Source organism: Mirounga leonina, unplaced genomic scaffold (assembly GCF_011800145.1).
Source record: "Mirounga leonina isolate KUSES-001 unplaced genomic scaffold, KU_Mleo_1.0 Mir_95, whole genome shotgun sequence".
NCBI classification, from domain to species: domain Eukaryota; kingdom Metazoa; phylum Chordata; class Mammalia; order Carnivora; family Phocidae; genus Mirounga; species Mirounga leonina.
The window spans coordinates 24085289-24105411 of record NW_023270865.1 but is presented as its reverse complement, the minus strand read 5'-3'; the positions used below and the strand labels follow the sequence as shown (position 1 = coordinate 24105411).

The window sequence follows — 20123 nt, the reverse complement described above, 5'->3', positions numbered from 1 at the left end:
TGAGCGTATTGGCTGGGAGCTATGGGCCGGCAGGAGGCAAGGGTTCCTTGGTGGGTGTGAGGAGTTCAAAACAGATTTAGCTTTATTAAGTTGTAAAAGGAATCACGTGGTTGGGTTTATCAGTAAATTACTGTGAAACGGCACATCGCAGATGATTTTTAAAGGCTCATACTGGTGCAAAGTGTTATGAGGAGTGGAGATGTTGTAGTTATTTTTCCTGATATAATGTCCAAACCTTTTATCAATGACATGAAGTCTAACTCATAAATAAGAACACCGGTGAATTTGCCGTGTTCCATCCCTGACCTTCCTGTGTGCCAGGACTTGTGCCAAGGACGCCACAAACGTGTTGCAATCTAATTCTCATGCCCATTCGGTGAGGTGGGTAATCTTCTCATAATTTCGGCAGATGAGAAACCGAAGCTTGGAGAGGTGGAGTAACTCGTTCGCGGTCACACCACGAGTGTGCAATAAAGCCAGCAGATCGTTGCCTCGGCACACGCTCCGGGGTCCTTGCTCTGACCATACCCCGAGGAGTCACAGCTCATGATCAGTGCCCAGTGCAGCTGTGACCTTAGACTTGAATCTTCGCGACTTCCCTAAAATTCTAACAGCAATACAGGTTTCTAGAGGTAAAATAGTTGTGACAGAGTGTATAAGCTAAATAAGAACAGCAAGCAAAGGTTTGCTCGGTGCCAGGTAATGGAATAAAGGATCTCTAAACTTGTAAGTCTTAAACAACAGTCCTCTGAGATGGAGACCGTCATCCTTGTCCTCTGCTTTAGAGATGAGAAGCACAGGTTTAGAGGGACTGGATCCTTTGCCCAAGGGTGCACAGCTAGTGGTTGGCAGAAGCTGGATAAAGCCCCGCTAATCTAGAGGCTCCTTCTTAACTATAACATTCACTATCTCATTTGTATTTTGCTCATGGAAACAGCATCTAGGTTTTATTTACTCTCATTTCAGACAAAATTTGAACAAATTTATCACCAGGTTTCTAAATCCCCAGCAAACTGAAGGGATGGCGTGAGGAGTGCTGGAGGCTGGAATACCCATGCTAGTAGGAGGGGGTGGCGGAAAGGGGCAGAGAGAGTGGCTACAGGCGGCCAGCAGAAGAACTAAAGACAGAAAGGATGGAGTCAGGGGCTGGCCTGGGGGAGTAGTGATGCTCTGTGTTCCTATGCCGAGAGCAGCACCTGGGCAGAGTGACAGTAGATGAGCATCTGTAATAGAAGTGCATGTATGGATGAGTGCACAGGCGACTGAGTGTAAGAATGACTAAGTGCCCGAAGTAATGACAGTAGGACTCATGACTGTCAGGGTGAACATATGAATTCTTGGCAGCGCTTGAGGGTATCACTGTTTGCAACACAGCAATGGATATTCAATCCAGCAATGGATATTCATAATGATGATCCGGAATCAGTAAAAAAATGTCCAAATTCTCCTGAATGTTTGAGAAGCCGTGGCTCAGTAGAATAAATGTGAGCACCAAGACCGTGAAAAGTTGGTATGGTGGTCTTTAGGAGGGCTGGGTTTGGGGTCCCATTGTGTTTCTCTTCCCATTTTATCTCGGGCAAGCTTCTCTGTCCTCTGAGCTTACGCATGAAATAAAGGCCCATGTGCCAATACCAGGGATAGAACGGCACTGTGGCTGGAGGCCCACTCGGGCCAGTTCACCCATCTGGATGCCAGTGTCAGTACTCATTAGTCTTGAGGGGTTGTCAAGTGACTTGATACGATGTCTTCAATTTTCTCACCTTCAAATTGGGAATAGTAAACTTCGGGGTCTCAGTGGAGGCAACTGATAAATAGCACCCAGTTTCTCTTTCATATTCCAAAGAAATTAAGAAATAACACAAAGCGGTGTTAGATGGAGACTCAACTATCACATTTATGACTACAATAATAAAAGGCAGATTGGAAAGTTAGCTTAGTGTGAGAGCCCAGCAGACTTGCTCAGTAAACCCCTCTCCCCTCGCGCCCACATTCGTCAGACACCCCCTGGAGTCAGGGTTACGTTTTATTTCGTTTTTTCTTTCACAGAGGCTACAGAGCAGCTCTGTTCTAAGGTGTAGGGTCAGAGGGGATGACTATCTGCTCCCTGCTCCGGACAGCTAAGGTGCAGAACCCAGAAGTCTGAAGAAATGATCCCGGGGAATCCGTTTTAATCCTTGCTAATTAAAAAAGATCATTAGAGACATCCGTGATCTTGGGAGCCAGAAAGTCACTTATTAATTACCAACAATTCTTGTATTTATAGCTTTGCTTTTTGGAGTTGTTTACAGCATCACTAAAAGGAAAATGTATGAATAATTTACGGATGGGGAGTTTGAAGCTTCCCTTAAAAATATCTTTCACTTCAGGTCAATCAATGCATTGCAGGCAAAATGAATTCTTTTTCCATCTCACTTCACCTTTCCCACTACACACACACACACACACACACACACACACACACACACACAGGGTGGGGAGGGGAGAGCGGGAGAGAAAGAGAGAGAGAGCGCGGGCAAGCAAAAAGGGATAATGATTTAGATGTTTTTAATGTGCTTTGGACATTTGCCTGTTAGCCCTGAAAACTACATGCTATTCTCACCTCAAAGGGTAGCACTGTTTACAGAGGTGTAACCCTTTACATCAAGTTATAATGGGAAAAAATAATCGAACCCTGACTTGATGTTTGGATAGCTTCATGCATTCAGTGTGTTTTATGTAACACTTTATTTGCAGAGGATTCATAACCTAAATGACATGCTTCTCATAATATCCTGGTGTAATAACTTAGAAGACATTTAATTGAATAAATACTGTATAACAACTTAAAGGGCACTGCAGCGTTTAAAGATTTATTCCCTGAGACTGACTGAAGTCGAAGGAAGCCTGTGTATGGTGGCATCTTCACTAATCCAGGCTAATGCTAACTGACCATCAAATTAAACTCACACAGACAGGAAGACAATGTGCTTGAATGGGTTGCTGGATGTTTTATCAATTTTGATTGCCTTCATTTAAAAACTTTAATTAGAACCTCTGCTTACTTGAGTCAAATTGCGCATAAAATATCATGCAAAACATTTTAAAAGGGAATTTTAATTATACCACTAAAGAAATGCCCTTGTTCAATGTTTACTAAACACTTGCCAGAACAAGTTAATTAATACATGTTTAAATAAGTGAAAGAAGAAGGGAAACAAAAAAAAAATCACATTCATCTTTTGTCAAGTTTTACTGCAGTTGTCAAAGAAGTTCAATTTCTAATTTAGGGACTGCGCTGTTACAGTGTGCATGTGTAACTATAAACAATGGGGCACAGGAACACAATGAAGGCCAGTGGAAAACTAATTCCCCCCAGAAGTTATTGTTCAAAATAATCGTGCATTGTTACTTGATGTCCTGCAGTCATCAAATCAAGCACTTTTCATTTTCGTGCATCTATTTATTTATTCTGTGGTAGACGATCAGAATATTCAGATGGTACTTATGGCCTTTTAATTGTTCTAAGCTACAGAAAAATGCTTTTTAATAGGAAAAGCGTAATGTGGAGACAAAGAAGAAATTTCATGATACTGAGTTTTTAGTTCCAATTTTAATATACCACCAACTTTTTGACTTCATTTATTTTTTTAGAAGCCCAATTTTTCCTGTCTATTAATGTAAACCATGACTGCTGTGTTGGTTAAGATTGATATTGGAAAGCATTTGATAATTTACTAGAAAAACAAAATGAAATCAGTCTTTCTGGGACATGCCCTATCCCAGGAGCTTTATGAAAAATCAGAAGGAGAAGTACCCGAAATAATTTTGAAATCTTTTGGAGAAAGAAAATGCACATATCCCATTAATGATCACTACCATAATTAAGAAAATTATTCTCTTAAATAGCATAACCCACACTATTATCGTGTGTTACCATATTGCTGAAACCGATCACCAAATTTCTCCAACCCTGTAAGAAGCCACAACCTGTGCTGATGTGGGAAGTGACAGTGACTGAGGATCAGGTCTCCCTTGGGTCTCTCACTTGAAGTCCCAGGCCCGTTGAGACAGTTGTAATAAGCCTCGACTGGCTTGTTATAAAAATTAAATATGATACAGTACGTAAAATACTCACCGTGTTGCCATGTAAACAGCGTTGAATATGAGCTAGTATCCTTTTTGGTAAGCGCCTTCATTGCTTACAGAGAGCTGATCTTAGGCAGTGCAGGAATAGCACTATAATGATCTGCAGTCTTTGGGCCATTTAATATCAGTAAAAAGCATGAAGTCAAAATACCATAAAAGGTAGCCTACATAAAAAGCAAAACAAAACCCTTTTTCTTGTATATATTATTTTTCTTTTAAAGAAGAAAACTTTATATCTAGAAACAGGCGTGTTTGATACTTAAGCCTGCCACTGACTTGCTCTGCAATTTCAGCTGGCAGGGGAAATAGAATTTTCTAGTGAATTTTTCCTAATAAAATAAGAACGTGAAGTGCCAGCATGTTTGCACACCTACCAATTATGAAATGAGTTTCCCTGGATATTAAAACTAAGCCGAAATATAATTTAGTCCTATAAACTACTGTCAAACTCAGCTATAGTTCCATTTGAAGGATTGAGAATTATTTGATTAGCAACTGATTAATGGACTTTAACGGGACTGATTATTTTTTTCCAAAGCACAGTAGAAATTTTTTGTAAAATGGACATTTTTTCCTTAGGAAGAAAAAAATATAGGTACATAATATATATGTATAGATACATATTTAAATGCTTTAAAGGCATCTTTGAGAGTCAAGTGCTTCTGACATCCCCTCCTTAGAAGATGTTGCAACTCTGTCATGGATGTGTAATTTATTTCAGATGACTGTAAATAAAAATCAGGTATCCATGGTTATAAATACTCTGTTTCACATTTTCTTTAGCAACAGCAAGAAATTTCAATTAATTGAATCTCAGCCAACTACAAATAATGCCAGAGGTGCAATATTTGGTGCACCAGGTCATGGGCAACCATTAATTAAGATGCAAAGGATCAGCATTAAAGGCCCCCAATATAGGATTTTTTTCCCGGAATTTTTGATGGATATGGACTGAAATATCTATAAAACACAGTTTCAGCTATATGGGAAAAGAGGGAATTGGGTACAATCTCTACTTTGCTTGCTCTGGAATTTTTGATAAAGTTCTGAAGTGTCATTTTTGAAAATGAAGATGAAAATAATCTTACTTAAGGATTTTTCTCTATAGAAAAGAAAAGCCCTTTGCATTCCATGTTATCTTTATTTTAAAGGAACACCAATCAATGATTTCCCATTGGAGAGATGGAGGGGAAGATGAAGATCATTTCAAAATGGTTAAAGCCACCAAATGTGCAATCTGTAAACTATGACATGTCTTATTTAGAATTTTTTCCCAAAATCACCTGCCAAGAGCCAATTGAAATGATTTATTTTCAAGAGACAATCTCTAATCTTTTATAATATGTAGATTGGGGGGGCAGTATAATTGTGTGTGTGTGTGTGTGTGTTGCTTTCCAGAATGTAGATGTTTCTTCATGTTGCTTTATGGTGGTTGAGTTCAAACAAGAAGAATTCTCAGAAAAAGATCAGTACAACTTGTTAGCCTCCAATTTATCATCCACCTATCCAAGACTTAATGGTTGTGTTAACCTGGAGTCTCAAGAATAATTATAGTCTAAAACAAGTCCTTAAAGTAAGGAGATGAAAAGAACTGTATAAAGTAAAGGCTGTCATGAAATAGAAATTGCACAAGCAAGGGAACTTTCATCGTGTTGAGTAAGTACTTTACTATGGGATTCTTTTTTAAATTAAGGTGCCTGGTAAGTTGGATGAAAATAAAATATGTATGATTAGCAGGGAATACCTTGGCCCAAAGAAGTTGGATAGGAGTGGAAAAAGGACAGAGAAGTGTTTTTTCCCCCCAAGTTATTACCAGCTTAGTTCACAGAAAAGTTATTTCAAATACTTTCTTTGAAAGACTGCTTTGAGGTCTGCTTTTAATTTGAACAGTTAAATATCATATTCATGCCAATGAATCTTTTTCCTCGTTTTAATATCATTAGGAAGAAAGCCTCCCAGGCCAGAGTGAATAGTGTAATTGCTTAAAAGAAAAAATATATAGCATGCATATTTAATTCAAACCTTTAAAACAATTTCCTCATGTTGGCTAGGCACCTTTGTTTATGTAAGACAGCCTTTTAGTTTTTTAAAAAACTAACCTACGTCGAACCATATGGACAAATCCCTAAAATAAGATTTTAGCAAAATAAATAATCTTTCACGACTCTTTCTCTGGTTGTATCTGTCTTCCCTGGTTATATCTGTTTAGGTTGCTGGTCAGTTTTATAGGATCTTTGATTTTTCTAATACAATTAGAATAAGCCACACTCTATAAACTTGAAAAACTCCTAAGAACAAAATAGGAGGCATCACGAAACTTAGGTCATAAATTCTATAAGCAAATGCTTTGAAAATTTCCATGTCTTGAAATGCTCCCACCAACTGAAGAATATTTGTTTTTGTGAAAACTTTCTAAAAAATAGAATGAACCGCCACTTTTCATAGCTCAACAGATTGCTGTCTGCACGCACGATGTTTCCCACTGCTTATAACTAAAGAGAAATGACTTTGGCACTTTATCTGTTTGATGAAAGACTGTTATTGCAATTGCCCTGTGAGACACCAAGCCACCTGCCACAGCATCCCTGGCTGTCTGAGGCAGCCCTCTCCAGTTGGTGTGGGAATAGCAAACCAATATGCCACCAGATAGAAGTAGCCAGAGCATTCCAGCTAAGAGAATGGGCTTTGCAATCAGCCAGGTATAGGTTGAAATTTTTATTTACTCATATGACTTTGGAGCTGTTAGATAACCTTTTAAAGTTTTAGCCTTTTCTTTCTTTTTTTTTTTTTAAGATTTTATTCATTAGACAGAGAGAGCACAAGCAGGGGGAGCGGCAGGCAGAGGGAGAGGGAGAAGCAGGCTCCCCACTGAGCAGGGATCCCGACGTGGGGCTCAATCCCAGGACCCTGGGATCATGACCTGAGCCGAAGGCAGACGCTTAACCGACTGAGCCACCCAGGTGCCCCTAGCCTTTTCACTTTTTAAACTGAGGATGATCATGTTCAGGTCCTAGGGTATTAATGTGGAGATGGAATAACTGGGTGTACAAAGGGAGTAGATACATGGTAGCTATTATGAAATTATATTTTGGTGAAGGTCTGAGGGACTGATAGCTTTTGAGATGCTTTTCTTTTCCATCATAACCTTTCAGATATGGTAGCAACTTGCCCCTCAAACTTTTCTGCAGAAATGTACTGAATAAAGATCCCTTGGAGGTATGAAGGCAGGACCCAATGTGTGAAATTTATTTAAGTCTTCAATTTTATTTCAAACACTCAAGCGTAATTTGCCTTCTACTTAATAATAGATCTAAATCGTTTTGTTACTGAAATCATTTTTTTGCCCGTCAAATCTTATAAACCTGACACTCAGGTGTTACCTTCACACGGTGGCTTTGCCCGACCTCTGGGACCTTGTGGGGCACGAGAATGGCCAGCCTGGGGCACACAGGACATACATCAGACAACTTGGACATCCATAAACTCTGCTTTCTAGTGCTCTTGTACTGATGGTAGGCAGAGCTCCCTCTCTCTGATCACTCCATTTCATTCTAAAGTAAAATATAGGCAGGGTAGGTTCTTTCTTATGGAATCTTTGCCATTTTATTTTAAAATTTTGGCTGATTTGGCTGAGAAAGAAGGTGCAATGGGGGTGGGGGAAGGGGATGGAGGGAACAACTTTTCATTCATTAGTGAAAAAAATTAAGTCAAAGATATTAAATGGCAAAATATATGCCACTCTGCGTTGGCCCCTACCCATCCCTATTTTGGTGTCCTTTAAGAAAATATTAAGATAGTCTTAGAGTCAGGAGGGTTGCTCTAGAAATTATGGCATATGCTGAATCTCATCCTCTAAGTCTCGGAAAAACTTGTGGGTAATTTTGCAGATTAAGTGGGAAGGAAGATAAAAACATGCTGTGGGTGCCTGGGTATGTAGACAACTGGGTCTTTGCTGAGGCTAAATAACAATTCTTACAAGTAAAAATCTAAGATGATAATAAATCATTGTTTCATAAATAAATAATTTCATGATACAAATAATAAAATCATTGTAGTAGTTCTCAACCTTCTGTCACTCTGATAGGTTAAACAGCTTTCCAACTTTTTTTTTTCTTTTTCAAGTTTTTATTTAAATTCCAGTTAGTTAACATATAGTGTAAAATTAGTTTCAGGTATAGAATTTAGTGATTCATCACTTACATATAACACCCAAAGCTCATCACAAGTGCTCTCCTTAATATCCATCATCCATTTGACCCATCACCCCTCCCACCTCCCCTCCAGTAATCCTCAGTATGTTCTCTTTAGTTAAGAGTCAGATTCCTGGTTTGCCTCTCTGTTTTCCCCCTGTTTTGTTTCTTAAATTCCACATATGAGTGAAATCATATGGTATTTGTCTTTCTCTGACTGGCTGATTTCGCTTGGCATAATACTTTCTAGCTACATCAATGTCATTGCAAATGGCAAGATTTCATTCTTTTTTATGGCCGAGTAATATTCCATTATATATATACACCACATTTTCTTTATCCACTCATCAGTTGATGGACATTTGGGCTCTTTCCATAAATTGGCTATTGTCAACAAAACTAAAAGGCAACCTATGGAATGGGAGAAGGTATTTGCAAATGATATATCAGATAAAGGATTAGTATCCAAAATATATAAAGAACTTATAAACAATATCCAAAAAACAAATAATTCAGTTAAAAAATTGTCAGAAGACATGAATGGACATTTCTCCAAAGAAGACCTACAGATGATCAACAGATACATGAAAAGAGGCTCAACATCACTCATCATCAGGGAAATACAGATCAAAACTACAATGAGATACCACCTCATACCAGTGAGAATGGCTAATATTAACAACAGAGCAAACAATAGATATTGGCGAGGACGCAGAAAAAGGGGAATCCTGCGCCATTGGTGGGAATGCCAACTGGTGCAGCCACTGGGGAAGACAGTGTGGAGGTTCCTCAAAAAGTTAAAAATAGAACTTCCCTATTATCCAGCAATTGCACTACTGGGTATTTACCCAAAGGATACAAGAATACAGATTTGAAGGGGTACATGTACCCTGGTGTTTAAAACAACTATCCAACTTAAAAATAAAATTCCACAGTGTCCTCTGTTCACCATCAACCTTTTTAACCCTGTGCGCTGGGCAACACAGGTTGAAGAAATTACAGAGATAACGATGGTACCTATTAACATTTCATCCTGGGTAAAGGCCCATAAGGTAGATAGAGGGAAGAAGAGAGAGAGCGGGGAGAGAGAAAGAATAAGGGCAACCTCTGTGATGACTAAACTTACCTCCGCTGTTTGTTTACATTTTATGCAGTGAAAGTATTATTTACTTGTTTTGGGGGCCCATGACATATTTGGCCTTTCTTATTTCATAGATGGGCTCTTGTCTCAATTCAGTGATGAGACTGTCATACACATGTGATGATCAAACCAAACTTAGTGTAAATCTTCCCTTCTCAGTTCGGGCTTGCTTCCCATTGGAAGTACGTGGTGGAGGAAGGAACATGGTTCTTCTGCTCCCAGTCTCCCAGCCCTGAGCCCCCAATTCATTAGCTTCAGTGTCAGGCACCTATCAATGTTGACATTGTTAGTGGGGAGGAAAGGTAAGGTAATGAGACAGTACTTTATGCTTTCTGGGCCATCAAGTTGTTGAAGCTGATGTTTCTGGGTGGCTCAGGTATATGATTAAAATGAACTTTCCTCTCTTGGGGGACTTTGATGGGCTCCTCAGAGGTCCCTTACTTCTGGCCCCTCTTCTATAGCTCCCTTGCTCCAGGCACATATGGTCTATTCAGGATGGCCTAAGAGGACCATTCACAGCCTCTGAACACTCTTACACTCTTCCTGGCTCCTCCAAGCATCTCTGTTGTATGAAGCCTGATGACTCCCCCACCCCCCACTAGTTGTTTCCCCTTTGGCCCTTATGTATCCCCAGGAAGCACTCACATCCATATCCTGACAAACTCCTTGGAATGCCCCAGCTCTGTCATCTAAATAGTGAGGCATCCCCTCTCTCAGACCTCAGCTGAGGCCTGCTTTCCCTTCCTCCAGCATGAGTCAGGAACTAGCCTCTCTTGTGTCTCCTAGCTGCGGGGGCACCTCTCCCAGCAATCTGGGTGGTCGGATGGATGTCTCTTTTAAGACTGGAGTTCACTTTCTTGATTAGGTTTAGGATTGGAAGGTGGCAGCCTCACTTACAAAGGAGGGTTCGGATTTGGCAACAACAGAGCCTGCTGGTAATCTCCTCTCCAAATCCTCACTCTGATCCCCTTTTATCTTCCCCACCTGGTAGGCAGGCCTTCAGGCCATTTATGAGTTCAGCACCTGATGGGAGTTGAACCCACATCCTTGTTGCCCATGTTATCTTGGTAACTGAGTTTGAACTGGGTTAGGAAGAGTCTTCTAGACACAAACCTGGCTTAATTCAGTTAGGAAAAATAAGCAAACTCTCCATGATAACTAAAATTAAAAAATATATAAATATGTCATCAAAATTAAGTCACTGCAACACGTTTATCTTCTCTGGCAGGTAATCCAGCACTTAGAGTTTGATTTGGCCATAAAAACAAGTCTGCACAAAATCAGTCTGAAACTGTCATAAAACGAAATGAACTTTAAAACTGTATCAAATTCACACCGCGAACTTTTCCTTTAAAAGTGCTATTTATAGGCTTGGTGCCAACCCTGTAAGTGCAGTCTGAAGCAAACATTTCCTTTGCACATTTTCACGAGGTGCCTCTGATTATGTTGACCAGAGAGTAGATAGGATACTGGTTTGTTTTAAAGTTTTGTAGCAGAGGTCCAGGTTTGAGCATAGCTGTGGTTAGATGTGCCTGGCAGACTCTTGGGGGGTCAGCCTGCCTGGAGTCTGTGGGCATGAGACACCATGACGCCTCCCAGGAGAGAAATTGTCTTCAGGGAGGGAAGTGTCAGGCAGACAAGCTTAAACCTGTAATGAAGCCTCAGCCATCACATGAGAAGGACGATTCTGAGCACAGCATGATGGTGCCATTTAGGTCTGTCCCCTTAGGGACTCAGGTCTGAATCCTCGGGAGGAGGGGGCTGCAAAGAAACTGAAAGAGCTATTTTCACTAAAATCTTCTGAGACACGGAAGATTCAGATGACCTGAATATCCCCAAACCTCAGTTGCTCCCTGTGTCTCCCTGGCTGGAAAAAGCAGCAGCACTTCCTCTGTCTCTTGAGACTGAAACAATCTTGCTTGAAGACAGCCTAGTTACCCCAAATTGGGATAGTTACCCTGCAAGGGGATGACAGTTCTCCCATGTCCCCACCTTACCAAGCATCATTGCCTCTAGACCTGTATCCAGCACTGGACCTCAGTGGCCTCCGTGGGGCCAATTACAAAATCAGATCCAACATAAGAAGTCTCTCACAGAAAAGAACTGCACGATTTTGAGGAATATGTGCCTGAATGGATACTAAGGGTGTTATAGTAGGTAAGGAGGAAGGTAGACTGGGCCTGTGTGCACTTACCAGATATTCTGGGTTCTGTTTGCTTGGTCTGTTGACTCAAAACTGGCTTCAGTGTCCCCAGTGTTGAAAGAAGTTGAGAGGCCGGAGAGTCATTGGTATAACACAGTAGAAGGAACCCAAAGATTTAGGGAGAGAGGAAGTCGAAGTGGATTTATATGTAGTTACTGTTCATCCACCTTAACTAGAGAGCTTCCCAACCACCTCTAGGTGTCCCAGAGAATATTCCTTTCCTTAATATATTGAGAAAGTATATCAGCATTCTTGCTAAGTGCCAAGGAGTTGTTCTCTGTAGGCTGGCGATGAATATGGTAATGCTACTCTTGAAATGGACTTCTTAGTTGCCACAGTGATTATATGCTGCCAGGATGGCAGAGGCAATGTGCAATATATGACTTCAAGAGACAAGGTGGGCATGGCATCATGACAGACACCTCGGCCAGAGTGGTGATCCAAGAGGGGTGACCCGCAGAAAGCTTTGGTGGTGCCTAATGGATCACAGAGATCTTAGGACTGAAATAGGTAGTTTACTAATTCTTGCTTGATCTGTAGAGCTGAAAAACTTCACAGATTTGGCAAATAGACTCACCCCATATAGAGACCAAGCCACTAACAAAATTCTAAGACTTGAGGCAATTCCTAGACCGAGTAACTCTGAAAGAAGAAGAGGTTTGAAATCTTTGAGATCACACCTTCTAGACCCTAGCCTTCCCCAGGGGTCTTGTAGCCATTTACTAGAATTACTTTGCTCAAAGAGAGAGATCCCAAATTCTTCACACTTTGGATGGTGGCCTATCTCTGAAACTCCACTGGCATGATACTACTTTTGGTTTACTTTGTTAGAGAGAGGGGTCTCCATTGACTTCTACTTGACACCTTCTATTACAATGCTCCCATTCCAGGAATCAGGGAGCTAACATAGAGATTCAGTTCTTGAGTTTATCTCTTCCAACTATATACTCAGTAACTAAGTTGTGGTAGGCATGTGGACACTGGCTCTGAGCTGAACTTAATCCTGGGGCTCAGACACCACTGTGGTGCACTGGTCATGACGGAGGTTTAATAGAAGTCAATGGGAAAGTGGAATTTGGGATTGAGCCCACTTTCAGTGGGCCCAATGAGTCCACAGGTCTGGTAACACACACTGTGGTTATTTTCTCAGTGGGGGTGGTAAAATTGAATCGTCCTGCAAACTGATAGGAGTAGAGAGATTTTGCTTGCCTAGGACTTCTTCAAAGCTTTATAGCTTCAGCAGAGAATGAATTGGGCATCATGTTGAAATATGGTATATATTGTCAACAAAATCCAAAAAAATCTTCCCATTCTATAAGGAGGACCAGGAAATAACTTGATTGCAGTTCAGTTCTATCAGATCTCTTCCCTCCTGCAATAGACACTTATCCTGGGTATAGATTTGCTTTCCCTGCACACCATGATCCTGCCACTATTACCATCCATGGACTTACATTGCCATATTTGCTGCCATCATAGTAAGCCACCAATATTGCTCTGAAGAAACTTCTTTTATAGGAAAAAATAAGTCAAGCACTGGGTGAATGCCCATGGGATTCTCTGATGTTACCATGTACCTCATTATCCTGAAGCAACTGGCCTTCTAGAAGGGTCAGTCGGCCAATTGAAAACTCAGTTACAGATGCAATTGGGAGACATCATTGTGAGATTGGGTTACTGTCCTACAGGATGCTCTGATCTAGTGAATAACATATGTGGTGGTTTCTCCATAAAGAGAATTACTGGAGTAGAATGGCAGCTCTCATTATTATGCCTAAATCTCACTTACAAATATTTTATTTTCCAATCTCACAGATTTGAGCTTTTGCTCGTTCAAAGATCTCAAGATGAAAAAAAAATTGCCTCCACACAGGGACATAACAATAGGTCCATTTAATTGAATGTGGAGACTGCCACTTGGTTTTTGGTCTCCAAATGCCACTGGGTCAACAGGGAAAAAAGGTGTCACTGCGTGGTGGGATTCTCTCTGATTATCTAGGGGGAAGTAGGTTGGTGGCCTATAATGGGGCTAAGAGAATCACCGGGATTCTCTTAAATGACACCCAGTCCTACCATGGGAGGTGGTAAAAGAAGTAAAAGAAGAGGAGAACAACCCTATAGCAGAAACTGTGATATCACCAAAGTGTTTCCTATTTCCTCCTAGGCACATGGCTAGATTATAGTGTCCGGCCTGCCCCACAGCTAGATGTGAGCATGTGACTGGGATCTTTCAGTGGATCGTGAGGGAAGCATTATAAGCTGCTTGCAGGCCTAGCCTATGAAAACTTCCCGTGTAATCTCCTGTGCCCTCTTTCCTCTAAAGCTGAGTGCTGAGAATCCCAGGGCTTTAGAGGAGTGCAGAGGTGTAAGACAGCAGGGGCCAGGATATCAGAAGACATCATCATCAATCCAAGGACATTCTCTTTGGGCTTTATTTTAAAAGGGAATAAATGTCTTCTGGGTTAAACCACTGAAAATTTCAGATTTATCTCATAGCAGCTGACATTACCCCCAATAATTACAAACCCCTTAAAAGCACAACTGTCCCACGAGTTAATGGCACACTTCAGAAGAAAGCCTGACCACAAGCCTTTATGCCTGTATTCTATCCAAGAGGAATGCTTTCCGGATGAGGGGATCCAAACAGCAAGAGACCACAAGGAGACCCAAACGCAAAGGTTGGAAGAGGTTGAGCCGGAGTAGATCTCTCACCCTAAGAAACTGCAACTGGGGGACCCTTGTTGGATGCCTGAAACACTCCCACTTGGTTCTCATGGCAGAGCTTTATTTGAATGTCTGCCCACAGATGGTGTTGATGGTCAAGAGACACCACGGCCAGTAAGACAAGAGACACATGCTTCGTCCATCTCCCTCTTCTCTGCACTTGGCAATAGGGTAGAGAACCAGAAGATTGGTGGGAATGGGGCAGAGGGAAATAACTTGGGTCCAACCCACATTCCTGGCACTGCAGCCTGACTGAGGCCAAGGCAGTAAGAGAGGTTGTGGTCAGATCTACGTTGGAACTTCCAACTGGACAGGACTAGCCTGGACTATAAGATAGCAAGGCGACCAGAAAGTTATGGAAGTTGCCCAAGATAAATGGGGTGGGAAAGAAAGACTCAAGAGAGCATGAAAGAATGTAGCAATTGAAGAAAAAGAAAACCATTTCATACTGTTTGACTCTATTAAACACAAGTTAGAGTGACACTGTAGTCACTCACTCTCTACTTTTCACTGTGTGTTGCCAGATGAGCATGGGGAATAATCAGAATGAATCCTAGCATTATGCTTTCTTTTTTTACATTTTTATTTTACTTTATTTTTTTATTATGTTTAGTTAGCCAACATCTAGTACATCATTAGTTTTTTTTTTTTTTTTTAAGATTTTATTTATTTATTTGACAGAGAGAGACGCAGCGAGAGAGGGAACACAAGCAGGGGGAGTGGGAGAGGGAGAAGCAGGCTCCACGCAGAGCAGGGAGCCCGATGCAGGACTCAATCCCAGGACCCTGGGATCATGACCTGAGCCGAAGGCAGTCGCTTAACCGACTGAGCCACCCAGGCGCCCAGATCATTAGCTTTTGATGTAGTGGTCAACGATTCATTAGTTGTGTATATCACCCAGTAGCATTATGCTTTCTAATTGTGGGAGAAACTAGTTCATATTAGTAGACAAAAATTGCTGTGTTTTTTTCTTGGCAGTTTGTGGGCTGAGAAGATTGAGGTTTTCATAAGGGAAAGACGGAGGAAGGAGTTCTTGATGGAGCTTCATGGGATATAAGGTGAAGGTGTCATTCACTCAGTATCATATTTTCTGCTCTCAGAATGACCTAAATGATCTGGCTGTGTCCTACCACACTTTGTCTCTAAGTGAAGGTCAAGATGCCTTGGGCGCTGATGTTGGTGAAAATATTCCCTCGCTGCCCTCCATGAACCAATGTTTCTGTCTGGAACATTGTGTTTGCTTCTCCCTTTTTCCCCAGATTGAAGAAAGAATATACAAAGCTGGCGTTTCCTAAAAGTGTGTTCCACAGGAATCTAGTTCCATGGGATCTTTATCGATGCTATGGAGGAAAAAAATTCTGATAAATCACTTGGGTAATTCTGGATTAAACAAAGAGGAAGAGTTTTTTTTCTTTCTTTTTAACCACAGAACTTCTCTTAGCCTTGATGATGCTAAAGTGTGTGGTGGAGCCTAGGACAGAGATCCCAAGAGCACCATTTCACAGACTGCTACATCCATGGACCCCTTTTTTACCCCAGAGGACTGAGTGTTCATCAGCCTATATTTTGAGACCTACTGCTCCAGTTCATTTCCCCTTTTGCTGAAAAATTCACAAGTAACGAATTGATGTGAATAAAAAGAGAAAGACAGTGAAATTCTATTCATTTATCTGAAAGACTATTTGAAGAATTGTCTGTGTTAAAATCACATGCTTTCTTCCTTGGACTAGAGAGAGGGCAGACCGTCCCTTGATAAAGTGAATTTCCAGTGAAACAGGAATGCATGTTTCATCCCAACGCCAAAGAACTATGGATTCCTCTGTGACTCTTCTAATAATATCTTCTGTGCAAGTGAGTTTTAAAATGAATACTATGCATTTGCCTTGTCAGATTTTTCACTTTTCATCACATGCACCACCTTTAAACTGCCCACGTGGATAAGAGAAACAGCACCTGCAAATCACACATTTTGTTATAATCAGAGCAGACCCTAAATTCACCTTACTTTTATTATTTTTATTTTTTAATTTTTTAAAGATTTATTAGAGAGAGAGGAGGGGAGGGGCAGAGGGAGAAGGAGAGAGAGTCTCCAGCAGACTCCGCACTGAACACAGGGTCGGTCAGTCCAATACGGGGCTCGATCTCAAGACCCTGAGATCATGACCTCAGCTGAAACCAAGAGTTGGACGCTTAAGTGAGTGTACCACCCAGGTGCCTCTCACCTTGCTTTTAAAGGTTGCTTAATTAACCATTCATTTATAAATATTGGTTTCCATATACTTCAGGGGGTGCTCTTCTATACCATTTCACATCTTTATATCAATGATTTCTGATGAGCTAAATTTTTAAAAATTCTGAGTATAAATGGAGAAATAATCCTCTTCTGAAATAGTATGGAGATTAGAAATATGGATTTGGTAATCACCTAAAGTATGGGAGCAATAACTAAATCAATTCTCATTATTCAAAAAATAAAATAACTCTAAACTTTGGAATCAGGAAATCTAGTGTCTATTTCTTCTGTGCTTCTAATAAGTTCTGTGGCCGTTGGCATGTTTCCTTACTTTTCTAGGCCTCAGTTTCTTCGACTGTAAAATATGAGGGATGGAGATGATATCCTCTAGGGATCTTTCAAGCTATAAAATTCTATGATTCTGATACTATTTTTTCCCCAAGTTTCCACATTTAGCAGATTTCAATATGTATCTGTCATTGTGATGCCCTGCAGAAGAACAGTTATGATCTCTAGAACCACACATCCATGGTATGTTGAAATAGACGACCTAACTGGAAATATCATACCCCATTATTTTACAAAGGATGGAACCAGCATGGTTCTTCTAACCATCATTCAAAAGTGTGTTTGTGTGTTCGGCTACTGCAGTGTATCATTTTTTCCCCTAAATGTAGATAGAGAAATTAAATGATGACTCAAAATTCAGACTAACCTTTAATTTTTGAATATGCTACAATGCAATTAAGAACAAAATTAGGGAAAAACTGATATAGTCATAGCACAGAGAAGAGGCAAACATTTCTAGAGCTGTGCTGTCCAATACAATAGCCACGGTTACGTGTGTCCACTGAGCACTTGAGATGTCGCTAGTCTGAACTGAGATGTGGATAAAATACATACCAGATTTTGAAGACTTGGTTAAAAAAAAAAAGTAAAATACATCACAAGTAATTTTAATTTTAAAAGTATTGATTTCTTGTTGAAATGATAATACTTTGGATTAAATAAGTAATCCAATTAAATAAAATATATTGTTAAAATTAATCTTAATTGTTTCCTTTTACTCTTTAAAATATGGCTATTAGAAAATGTAAAATTACACATGTGGCTCTTATTATATTTCTAGTGGACAGCACTGTTCTAAGGGATTCTGTCATGCTAATGAAGGGAAAGATGCTTTAGATACCAACAATGAATTCTACTTTATCCCCATAGAAACATGACTCAATATAAGTAGCTCCAAACTTTTAAGTAGTCTCTGTTTCAAATTTTTATGTCACTTTTCTCTCAATTAGAAGGATTTTTTTTTTTTTTACATTGAAACAGTATTATGAAAGACTGGTTAGTTTGCCAGCTCAGTTCTATAGCTTATTTTACCTTTAATGCAACTAAAATATTACATATAAGCAATGACACTATTAGGATAGTAATTAAATAAATGAATAAAACAAGAAATCTTGTTTGTTTGTTTGTTTTGATGATTAATGCTGGAGTCAATTCTGTTCAGCCGAGAGAGAAATACAAGGAGATGGAAAACTTCATCGTGGTCCTTCAGAGGACTGTGGGGCATTTTCAAAGATTTAAATCTTTTGTGTCTCTCGTTACTTCAAAAGTCACTGTTTTCATTCCCTTTAAGACCTATGTAATTTGTTCACTTCCTTCTTACTTCTTGCCAATAAACAATTACAGGAATTGTTCTGATATGCAACAGTAAAAACAAAAAAGAAATAGAGGCAGAATTTAGAAAGACTTCTTTCCACTTTCGAAAAGACAACTGAACCATGGGAGCTTGCTCTGAGGTCGGATGTAAGTAGCACAGCTTTGGGGTTGGTGTGGGGACAGACGGCGATTGAAGGCCACTCCTCTATATGGCCTTTATTTCTTTATTTTTTTTTTTTTCCTTTTCCAAGTTTTTATTGAAGTCCAGTTAGTTAACACACAGTGTAATATTGGTTTCAGGAGTAGAATTTAGTGATTCATCACTTACGTACAAGACCCGGTGCTCATCACAACAAGTGTGTATGGCCTTTCTTTAAAATGGTACTTTGCAATGAGTTCATTTCAATTCTCAGCCTGAAAGCACAGTGTTCTATGATAGCAAGATAATTTCTCCTCTTTAAAAAAGATTATTTATTTATTTGAGAGAGAGCGCGCACCAGCGGGGGCGGGAGGCGGGGGAGCAGAGGCAGGAGAGAGAGAGAATCCACAAGCAGATGCCCTGCTGAGCACGGAGCCCGACATGACAGGGGACTCCATCCCAGGACCCTGAGATCATGACCTGAGCCGAAACACAACCCGCTGGGCCAACTGGCATCCCGAAAATTTTCCCTTTTGATGTTTTTTTTTTTTTTTTTTTTTTTTTAAAATTCTTAAAATGCACAACAGAGCTTGACTACCTTAGAGCCAGCTACCACTACCTGGCAGTTATATCCCAGACTAAAACATCTCCAAATTTAAAGTTTAAGATAATTTAAAAAAATCTCCAATGGCCAGTGACTTAATCAATTATGCCTATGTAATGAAGCCTCTATTAAAAAAATCGATGTTACTTATTTAAAAAATCAAACAGAGGAATATTTGAATAAAGATTTAGGTGGCCCTAAGTTCAGAGCATATCTTTCTCTCCCCCTTCAAGTTTTCAGGGAGGGGAAGAGCCTAGAGAAAAGAAAAGAATTAGCACCTATTGAGCATCTTCTCTGTACCAGGCATTGTGAGAACAGATTGAAAATCTTTGGAAGTTTTAAATATTGCAATAATCCTGCGGGGCAGACGTTCTCATCTCCCTTGACTGCCGAGGAAACTAAGACTCGGGGGTTTCTTAGAAGTTGCATAAGCTGCTCATGTTTGCACAATGAGCAATCTGAGGGTCGGAAATGGTTTCTGGTATCTTATGACTTAAGGGCCCATTTAACTTTGTTGCTTCTTCTGCAGAAGAGAAAAATGTCAGAGGAAGAACACTGTATGGAAGAGAAGAATTGCAGGTGTGGAACATATTTCACATGCAAAGAAATATCGGGAAAAAAAAGTTGAATCCATTCTTTTACCTCTGTCTCGGGAATGAAAAGTCAATTTTTAATTATATGGGTAAGGTTGACCAGGGGCCAACTTATCAAAAATGCCGAGTTCAGGGTTGGAGATTAAATATAAAAAGAGGTTCAATATATTACTATTTGGAAGGAATGAACATCCATATGTAAGAAAGAGACTGGAACCTGTCTGCCTCCAGCCTGCCCTTGACCCTGAGGGGAACAGTGTTACGTATGATCTCTTGGGACAATAAATGAATAGTGAGTGGAGAGCATGATCCAAGGTTTATGCCATATATTCTGAGGTGGTGATCGAGTGTGGGAAATCATGGGGCTATCACCATCTGCTGACATCATCCTTTTTGGGGGCACAGATTTGCTCAGGTCATATAACATCCTTGGGAGCTGGGATCCTGAGGGGTCGTTTTTGCCTTGTGATAACATAGACCCCAAACCCTGTGCCTGATTCATTCCTTTC

At 40.3% G+C, this 20123-nt stretch overlaps 1 protein-coding gene and 1 long non-coding RNA gene across 2 annotated transcripts in view; one reads left to right on the top strand and one right to left on the bottom strand.

The window, feature by feature from the left end:
* LOC118006276 overlaps window positions 1-16376 on the top strand; it is a 78261-nt gene extending 61885 nt beyond the window's left edge. Inside the window, exons 3-4 of the long non-coding RNA XR_004678033.1 lie at window positions 15362-15441; window positions 16114-16376. This is a non-coding gene — a long non-coding RNA (uncharacterized LOC118006276). The remainder of the gene's footprint in view (window positions 1-15361; window positions 15442-16113) is intronic.
* The window catches only part of CDH6 (cadherin 6), a 125626-nt gene that overhangs the window by 61819 nt on the left and 43684 nt on the right, over window positions 1-20123 (bottom strand). The gene's annotated exons all lie outside the window — the stretch shown is intronic.